At 39.1% G+C, this 10,273-nt stretch overlaps 1 pseudogene; it reads right to left on the bottom strand.

Annotated features, from left to right (window-relative positions):
• Positions 1-4,600: 4,600 nt before the first annotated feature.
• LOC125930433 (destrin-like) lies at positions 4,601-5,302 on the bottom strand (annotated as a pseudogene).
• Positions 5,303-10,273: the final 4,971 nt, after the last annotated feature.

Raw genomic sequence — 10,273 nt, 5'->3', positions numbered from 1 at the left:
AGGGAACTGCAGGAAGAGGGACTCTTTGCCAGTGCCTGTGCACTCAACTAAAACCTTTGGCAAAACTGCTCATTTGAAATGCGGTGCAGAGAGAAATTTGATAAATCTCTCTGGCTTCAGACACGAAAAAAGATACCTCTGGGCTGGGCATCACCCAGAAGACCTCCCCGCTGTGCTATTTCCTAGTCTACCTAGTCTAACAGATACGCCCCAGACAAGAGTGCTCAGATTCCGGGTGTCTGCTTGAAGCTGCACTGGGAATTTTATTGTTTGGCTTTTTCGTGGCTTCTTGCTTCTAGGTGTTATCTACATAGTAATAACTTTAATGGGTTGAATTTAAAAATTACACATTATAGAATGACAAATACTAACCTCCATTAATTAATATTCATAAGACACACAAAGGCACAGACACATATGAACAATTTTCTTTTTTTTTAAAGTTTATTTATTTTATTTTGAGAGTGCGGCGGGGAGGGGAGAGAGAACATGAGCAAGGGAGGGAGGGGCAGAGAGAGAAGATCCCAAGCTGGCTCTGCGCTGTCAGCAAGGAGCCAGAGGAGGGAATCCTGAGATCGTGACCTGAGCCAAAATCAAGAGTGGGAAGCTTACCCCAGGCGCCCCACATTAACACTTTTTTAAAAGTCCCCAAACAAGGTTAAATTTGGTTAATTTACAGAAAAAATCAGTATTAGCAGTTAGATAAGTTGTCAGAGGAGCTCAAGTGGTACATGACTGATTTTTTTTACTTTTCAACTATGTCAACTGGTTTCATGTAGATACTTTGTCAGACACTTAGATTACAGCAATCTTTTCATTGCTTGATTAAAGGTTTGACCACTTTCTAGCTACGTCCTCTAATAGGCTGCAAATACAGGCGTGAAGCTGTGAAGGTGGGTTGGAGCATCACGGGGCACCAGAGAGAGTGCTGCAGGCATCCGTTTGCTCACAGGCGAGAGGGAGACCTGACTACCACCTTGCACACAGTGCCACCAGCTCTTTATTGGTTTGCAGACACTAAGAAATAAGTTCTACCAACGAAGTGGAAACAGAATCCTACACAGGCCCCCTCTTGGTTTCTTGCTTTCATTAAAAAAAAAATTAATGTCTATTTATTTTTGAGACAGAAAGACAGAGTTCCAGCTGGCGGCGGGGGACCGGGAGGGGGAGGTGCAGAGAGAAAGGGAGACACAGAATCTGAAGCAGGATCCAGGCTCTGAGCTGTCAGCACAGGGCCCGATGCTGACCTGGGCCAAAAGTTGGATGCTTAACCTACGGAGCCACCCAGACTCCCGACTGGCTTTCATTTTTGAAAATATTTCAAAGCTTTGGTACTTGCCACTGCATAGTTGCAAAGTATTTTGGAGAAGCTTTTAATGCTTCATCCATCATGTGTTGTGATTTTAAAGCAAACCATAAAAAGCCCTGATGATGATGATTTTTTAAAATTGCTTTTATTTTTTAAAGTTTGTAACAGAAAGTTTCTAACAGAATCCAAACTATAAAGAATAACAGAATATAAACTCATGTACCTACTACCCAGATTAAGGAAGAAATTTTATAAATGTAGTTGAAATAGTTCTCTTAATCCTTCTCTGTCCTACAGGTTTTCCTTTTTCTTCAGTCAGATGTTTATCGCTGCATGAGCTTTTTAATATTTTATATATATCCCTAATACTTGATACTTAATCCTTTAATACTCTTAATCTATATTTTATTATGTATTATATATATATATCTTTAACACTTGATTTCTTACTATGCTGTGTATATATTATACAATATATACTATATACTTTGGGATATATATAAATATATAAAATAGGGTATATATATGTATAATTAGGTGTATATATATATATATATATATATATATATAATTAGGTATATATAGCTATATATATATAGTTATAATATATATACATACACATATATACCCTTAAGTGGTATGTGTATATGTGTACAGTATTGCTTTTCATTTAGAAATTTTATATAAATTGCCTCATACTGTATGTAGTCTTGTTATTTGCTTTTTGGTCAAGTTTCTGTTGATGGAGTACAGATGCATTCTTTTTTACTGCTCTGTAACACTCCGTTGCATTAATACACTATTATTTTTTATTAAAAAAATTTTTAGTGTTTATTTATTTTTGAGAGAGAGAGAGAGGGAGAGGGAGAGAGAGAGAGACAGGCAGAGACAGACAGAGTCCAAGCTGGGGAGGGGGGGCGCAGAGAGAGAGGGAGACACAGAATCTGAAGCAGGCTCTGGGCTGTCAGCACAGAGCCCGATGGGGGGCTTGAACTCACGAACTGTGAGATCATGACCTGAGCCAAAGTCGGACGCTTAACTGACTGAGCCACCCAGGTGCCCCACATTAATACATTATTATTAATCAATTTTCCTGTTGTTGAGTATTAGTTCATATTAACTAATAAAATAAATATTTGCTTAAAAAAAAGAGAAACTATGCTACCACTTGGTTTGTTTTTGTTGGTTTTGTTTTGATTTTCTGATTTAGGTCAATAAGGTTTTGTTTTCTAATCAGTATATTTGGAAAAAGGCAGGACTTGGTCTTTAGTAAACAGTGTTACCGGGACCTGGGTTGAGAGCACATTTATGATGCTGTTCTTTATGCTAGCATTTTAATGACCTCATTTCTACTTCCCTCTCCTTCATGGTTGGGAACATTCTGTCAAAGCCCATTCTCTTTCTCTCTGTCTCTCTCTTAATTGAAATATAATTCACATACTATAAAATTCACTCTTTAGAGCATAAAACTCAATGGTTTGTAGTGTGTTTACAAAGCTCTGCACTATTTAATTCCGTAACATTTCATCACCCCAGAAGAAAACCCCATTCCCATTAGTAGTCACTCCCATTCTGCCCTACCCCCAGCCCTTGAAAACTACTAATATACCTCTGTCCACAGATTGGCCTATTCTGGAAATTTCGTATAAATGGAACAACATTTGGTCCTTTGTGAGTGCTTTCTTATATTTAGCTCCATTTTTCCTCCATGTTGTAGCATGTATCAGTACTTTCATTCCTTTTTATGCATGAATACTATTCCTTGGTACAGATACACCATGCTGTATTTAGTTATTTGTCAGTTGATGGACCTTGGATTGTTTTCACGTTTTGGTTATTGTAAATATTGTTGCTATGAACATTGGCGTGTAGGTTTTTGTGTGAATACGTATTTTTAATTATCTTGGGTATATACCTAGGGATGCAATTGCTGGGTTCAACTTTTTGAGGAACTGCCAAGCTATTTTCCAACGTGGCTGCATCATTTTACACTCCCATTAGCAACGTATGAGGGTTCTGCACATCTTTGCTAACACATTATTATCTTATTTTTAAGTTAATATTGCTTCCTTTATTACGTAAAGCCAATACTGCTACTTCTAAGTTCAACTGTGTGCATCTCTATATTGTTCAAAGTGCTATGCCTGTGATGTTAAAGACAATCACTTCCAAGTGTCATCAGGCAGTGGCTTCCTGTGGGTGTCATCCATTATACCTGCTCCCCATCTCACATGAAATCAACAAACTGCTCTAGGAAATTAGGAAGTTCTCCCAGGCCCCAGAGTAAACATAAAGTCAATGCTCTTCCACACCTTATTGTACCAGAAGCAACAAAATTCTGAAGGAGACGCAAAGATGTCACAGTTGGCCCAACTTGTCAATACACCATTTTATGATTTTCACTAACAGAGTATATTACAATGGAACTCTGATTTGCGTCATTGTTAGTTGTTACAAGGTATGGCACATTCTCCTGAGGACACATCATGATTGGATTTCCAAGATGCTAGGTCACTCTCAGAACAATCTCCCAGCTAGTGAGTGGAGAGCTCACTATAGGTGCAAGGAACTGCTTCCGGCGTTTCAACTGCGTGCTCAAAATAATGTTTTGCAAGATTAGCGCTGGTTAGAAGTGTGCACATTTCTTTCTTTTTTTTCATGTTTCAAGTGAATTCTAGTTCATTGGCATGCAGTGTGATATTGGTTGCAGGAGTAGATTTAGCGATTCATCACTTACATACAACATTCAGTGCTCATCCCAACAAATGCCCTCCTTAGTGAGAAGTGTGAACAATTCTGAGGCAGTCTCCATTACACGCTTGCTAGAATTAAGTCTGCCTGACTTAATCTTACTGTAGCTAGTATATTAGAGCTGTTACATGTAGAGAGGAGATTTATTTTCCATTGTATGGTTTAGCTTAAGAGAGAATAAAGAATCTGGGGCCAAAATTATAACCAGATTGTGACCAATTCTCTAAGCAAAAGAAACAAAGTAACTGTTGAGGTAGCAAAGAGGCAATAATTCTCTTCATATGGCCTTGTACTGTTTTGTGAACTACATGATTAAAAATCATGGGTTTAACAAAAATCTTTACAAGCCAACTCATCAAAACACACATTGGGCCAGTAAGAATTTAATGTCACAATAATATGTCTTCAGATTTTAGATTTACTTAGGACCATTTTCGCATATTGATAGAATATTTAGTTTAACCGATGACAAGACAGCTCCCCCTCAATGGAACCCTGGCCTAAACATACTTGTTTTGCTTATATAGCAAGAGGATACCATTAAACATGGGAGCTTTTGATTTGTGGCACTGAATGATGGTCTACACAGCATTCTTCAAAAGCTACAGTTAAGGATCCTTCTAGCTTGTAAGCAGTACAAGCCTGACTGAGGTCTTCTGGCCCATTTGCTTGGTATTCATGTTTTATGCCTTGAAATTTCTTTATGATTGCATCCTTGGGGCTCACATTGATCACTTTACTTTCCAGAGGAGCTGGTTCTGATACCCTTGTCTACTCCTCCCACAGAGAATAGTTTCTGTCCTTGGGAACTAGGAACAGAGCAATCTCTAGGTCTCTCTGGTTCTTATTCCTTTCAACTTGAATGTCCAAGGATGGAGGCAGAGCCATAACTACCATCTCAGGTCTGGAAATTGCTTGAGAACAAAAACAAACAAACAAAAACCCACAAAAACATCAGCTGCTTTTTTCTGGATTCCTTAGTTTCAAAACTTGCATCATACAAAGTATAGCGACATCTTTTTCAGGAAGCATTTCTGCAAAATGCTTGAAAGGATCGGTTATGGTTTAACCCACATCTCTAACCAAGATTTCTTTCCCTTCTTCTACAATGATGCACTTTTTATCTGCACTGAGACAAAACATGGCAGACTTCTTTCTTTTCTTGATTTCTTCTGGTGTGGAGCACTTCTGAACTTTCATGTCATAAAAAATAAGATATACTTCATCGGCAACTTGCATTTCTGAGGACTGTCTCCTCCATTAGAATGTATACTTTATATGGACAGGGACTTTGTCTTGTATACTGTTGAATCTGCAAAGCCTACCACAGTACCTGGTTCCTTCCAGGACCTGGGGGACAGATCCACCCCCCTCACCAGCTTGGGTCTGTGGGGTGGGGCTTTCTTCATCTACTAGGGAGGAGAAGGCTGAGCTCAGGCTGGCACCTGGCCTCAAGGGGCAGGCAAAGAATCAAGCTGGATAGGGGAACCATATTTCCCCCACTCCCTGAGGGCTGGGGTCACGTGATACCCCACCTTTGCTATTGTCTTTAAACAAATTATTATTATAGCTATCCTAACAGGTCTGGAGTGTACCTTGTGGTTTTGATTTTCATTTCCCTAATGACTAATCATGTTGGGTATTTTTTCATGTGCTTATTGGTCATTTGTATCTGTGTTTTTTGGAGGACTCTCTGTCCAAAACCTTTGCCCATTCAAAAATCGGGTTATTTTTTTAGTTGTTGAGTTCTAAATCTGCCTTATATATTATGGGCATTAGATCCTTATTAGATATATCATTTATCAATATTTTCTCCCATTCTGTGGGTTGTCCTCTCACTTTTTTTTTTTTTAAATTTTTTGTGTTTATTAATTTTTGAAAGACAGAGAATGACAGAGCACAGGCAGGCATAGGGCAAAGAGAGAGGGAGACACAGAATCTGAAGCAAGCTCTAGGCTCTGAGCTGTCAGCACAGAGCCGGATGCGGGGCCCAAACTCACGAACTGCGAGATCATGACCTGAGCTCAACCGACTGAGCCATCCAGATGCCTCTCACTTTCTTAACAGTGCCCTCTAGAGCACAGAATTTTAAAAATTTTGATGTCAATTTATGCATTTTTTTCCTAGTGTGGTTTGTGCTTTGATGTCAGATCTTAGAAACCATTGCCTAATTCAAGGTCACAAAAACTTATACCTATGTTTTCTTCTAACAGTTGTACAGTGCTACCTCTTACATTTACGTATTACATTTAAATACATTTTGAATTAATTTTTGTATATGATGTGATGTAGGGTACAAATTCATTCTTTTGTGTGTGTATAATAGTTGTCCAAGTACCACTTGTTGAAAACATTCTTCTTCCCTCATTGAATTGTCTTGGGGCCCTTGTCAGAAATCAATTGATCATAAGCGTATGGGTTTATTTTGGGGTTCTGTTAATCTTTATGTCTATCCTTATGCCAATATCACACAATCTTGATTACTATAGCTTTGTAGTAAGTTTTAAAATCAAGAAGTGTGAGACCTTCATTTTTGTTCTTTTTCAAGGTTGGTTTAGCTATTCTGGATCCCTTGCATATCTATATGAATTTTAGGATTAGCTTGTCAATTTCTGCAAAAATGCCATCTAAGATTTTTATAGGAATTGTATTGAATGTGAAGATCAATTTCTTTTACCATCTTAACAAATTTGGAAGATATTAAAATATCTTCTGATCCATGAACCTCGGACATTTTTTAAAATGTTTATTTTTGAGAGAGAGAGACAGAGAGACAGACAGAGAGACAGAGACAGAGACAGAGAGAGAGAGAGAGAGAGAGAGTGCATGTGCAGGGGAGGGGCAGAGAGAGAGGGAAACAGAGGATCCAAAGTAGGCTCTGTGCTGATAGCAGAGAGCCCGATGTGGGGCTTGGACTCATGAACCATTAATTCATGACCTCAGCAAAAGCCAGCCCACTTAACTGAGTCACCCAGACGTCCCTGGGATGTTTTTTATTTAGTAAGATCTTTATCAGTTTCCAGTGATATTTTGCAGCTTTTGGTGTACACACCTAGCAATTATTTTTTCTACAATTCTTTTGTTAAATTTACTCCTAAGTATTTTATTGTTTTTGATTCTGTTATAAATGGAAGTAATTTCTTAATTTAACTCTGGATTGTTAATTGCTAGTGAGCACATTCTATCTTGTCTAAGAATGAACTTTCAGTTTGATTGAAGTAGCTTTCAGGATTCCCTCTTAAATTTGGTTTAACAAAAATGATGATTGCTGTAACAGCAAGCATTTAGAGGAAACATTAAGGCCACATAGGTGATTTTTTGTAACTGCTCAAAATTTGAACTCATAGTTCTGAAATTGAGTTTAATGTCATTAGAGGAAGCAGAGTGTACACACACACACACACACACACACACACACACACACACACCTTTTGTAGCAAGTTATCAGTGAGAAAGTCTTGGCTAGTGCTTATTAAGAGTAGCACACAAAAGCATTCATTTGCAAAAGGAGCATTTTGAAGGGGCACCTGGGTGGCTCAGTCGATGGAGATGGAGAATCCACTCTTGATTTCAGCTTAGGTCATGACCCCAACTGATGGAAGGATGGAGCCCCATGTGTGGGGCTCTGTACTGAGCATGGAGCTTGCTTGAGATTCTTTTTCTCTCTCTTTCTCTCTCTCTGCCCCTCTCTCTGGCTTGTATGTGTACCCTGTCTAAAATAAAAATTAAAAAAAAAAAAACTAATTAAAAACAAAACAAAAACCCAAAGGGAGCATTTTGGAAAATATCTTATTCTTCAGACTTCAGTCACTATAATTCTGAAGCTTGGTTAGTAACTTCTCTTTGTCCACATAGTCAGATTTATATGATTTACAAAATTTAAGTTCCATAAAATATGCTTCTGTTCAATATACTTGGCTATCCCCTGAGGGTAGGTTCATGTCTCAAGAATACTAAGTGTTATAAACACTTATATGTCTCTCATGAACTTTTACGGTCTCCAAAAGTGCCTGTAAAGTGCAGTAGATCCTCAAAAAGGATTTCACTAATCCAATTTATCCTATCACTAACCAACGGATACTCTTAATTCCCTTCATTTTCAGGGTTGAAGCAAGAGAATATGTGGCTATTTATTATTCCCTGATCACTCTGTCAATTTCTGAGAAGATAAAAGATAACTTTTGCTAAAAACTTTCCTTATAACGTGGCCATGGACAAAACAAAATTCTTCAGTTATACCCAAGTTGGGACAAACGGGGCGTGTAGCCAGCCTGCCCCTGCCGCCCAGGCAAAGGCTCCAAGTGTGAAGCAGCACTGCCCTCTGGTGAGGAAACTGGAAAAATGACCAGTTTACCAAAGTCCCCCCCTCGGTGCATCTGTGCCTATCCGTTTAACTGTAGCCTAATTGGAACCTAAACTTTATGGACCACCAATTTTTACCACATATTTCCATCACAGGCTCACAGGTATTCAATTTTTATTTTTATCCTAAAATATATTCCATTTTTATCCTTAAAGAACACTTCCAGTGTTCTAATAATCATGATCCTCCTTGCCCCACCCCCTAAGTAATTTAATGTGTTTTAGATTACTAAAACCTCACCATGTTTCACCAAATAAATGTAGTTAAACAACATCAAGTATGGTGCTTCCTCAGTTACGAATGCTTCATGACAGCAGGATGTTGCCCATATGGCTGAAAGCAGGACAATCTACGGAGATAGTCTGTTTCTTCTAAATACACTGCCCCTCCTTTTTGTGGCGAGAAGCTGGAGGTCCAGAGAAATATAGGCATTATCAAAGGGTGTGATTTGTAGTCCTTGCCCCTTATGCATTTGTCCAGCTCTGTTATTGTTACAGGATGTGACAGGATGTCACTCTGTAAAGGCGGCAGCTGCTTATGTAACAGTTCTGTCACCTTGGTAGATTGACACTGTGATGAACCCTGAACATGGAGATTTTCTCAGCCATCAAATATGACTCTCATTTTTAATATTCCCTGAACCTTATCCTTCATGCCATTGAAAATGGTGATGTTTGGGAGAAAGAAGAGGTAGGGAGGTGGAGAGAGTTAAGCAAGGAACAAGCGAGACCTTCTGCAGTGGTTTGTACCTTCCTTAAAGCAGAGAAGGGGAGTTAAATCTTTGGAGCAGAGTGTGTCTCCCTCTTTTGCTTTCTCAGTTTTCTGCTCTCTTTCCTTGTCTCTTCCTATCCCTTCTATTTTTAAGTAGCTGGCCGAAATGTGTTTTAAAAATTACCAAATGACCCGATTACATCATCTTTCCCCTAAACTTACCGTATTTGTTTGCTTTACCCTGTTTTCCCATTTCTACCATTTTCTACCTCCCATTTCTCAGTCTGGTAAAACGGCAAACTTCATAAGCCCTGTTTGAAATGCATGTATGACTAGATCAGAAATCGGGGTTTGCTTTGATGCTCTATCATGTGGGGTTAAGGCTTTAATGCTAAGTCCTCTCCTAAGCTGCATTTTTCTTATATATTCACTCAATGGTGTATATTGAGAATCATTTCTAGGGCTGCTGCTCATGCCTATGTGAGTTGTATACTGTACAACCCTGCTTGGCAGCCCCAAAGAACACAATCCTTGTTCTCATAGAGCTCACAGTCTAGTAGTAGAAGATCACATCTGAGGGATATATGATGATCATATTATATTCTATTCGGATGTCTCAGATACCTTAAGTTCACGGTGTTTTAATCTAGACTCAGTAGCTTATACCCGGAATTCCAAGCAGGGACTCAGAAATTATCCTAGGCATCTTGATCTCCCCCCATCTTTCAGTGACTTGATCCCATTGATTGTGTTATCACTGTTGCTGTCCATACACCCAAGTGGTTTATGTGGTGTGCAAGATTGCCTGGGCAAGAGCGTCAGTGGGGCTGAAACCAGGGCTGAGCCCTGCACCTGACATGAGTCTGCCTCAGGTGAGTGGAAGGGCAATCTTTCCTGTTACAAAGGGGCTCTTTTTCAAGCTAGGTGTCTACAGGGGTGTGTTGTTCAGAGAAGTTCCTTTCTTTTAATTCCTCTGTTTACCAGTGGTGACTTGGTGATGTTTCCTAATTGGTACAAAGGTTTATTAAAGAATAGTGGCCAACTCTCCACTACATTAGTTCGATGACATCCTAACTGCTCTCCTTGCTTACTTCTCTCTTCCAGTCCACCCTCACAGGCAGCTGGTAAGGATGATTTTT

Source organism: Panthera uncia, chromosome A2 (assembly GCF_023721935.1).
Source record: "Panthera uncia isolate 11264 chromosome A2, Puncia_PCG_1.0, whole genome shotgun sequence".
Taxonomy (NCBI): domain Eukaryota; kingdom Metazoa; phylum Chordata; class Mammalia; order Carnivora; family Felidae; genus Panthera; species Panthera uncia.
Note: the sequence above shows the minus strand (reverse complement) of the source record. Positions and strands in the feature narration are given on the sequence as shown.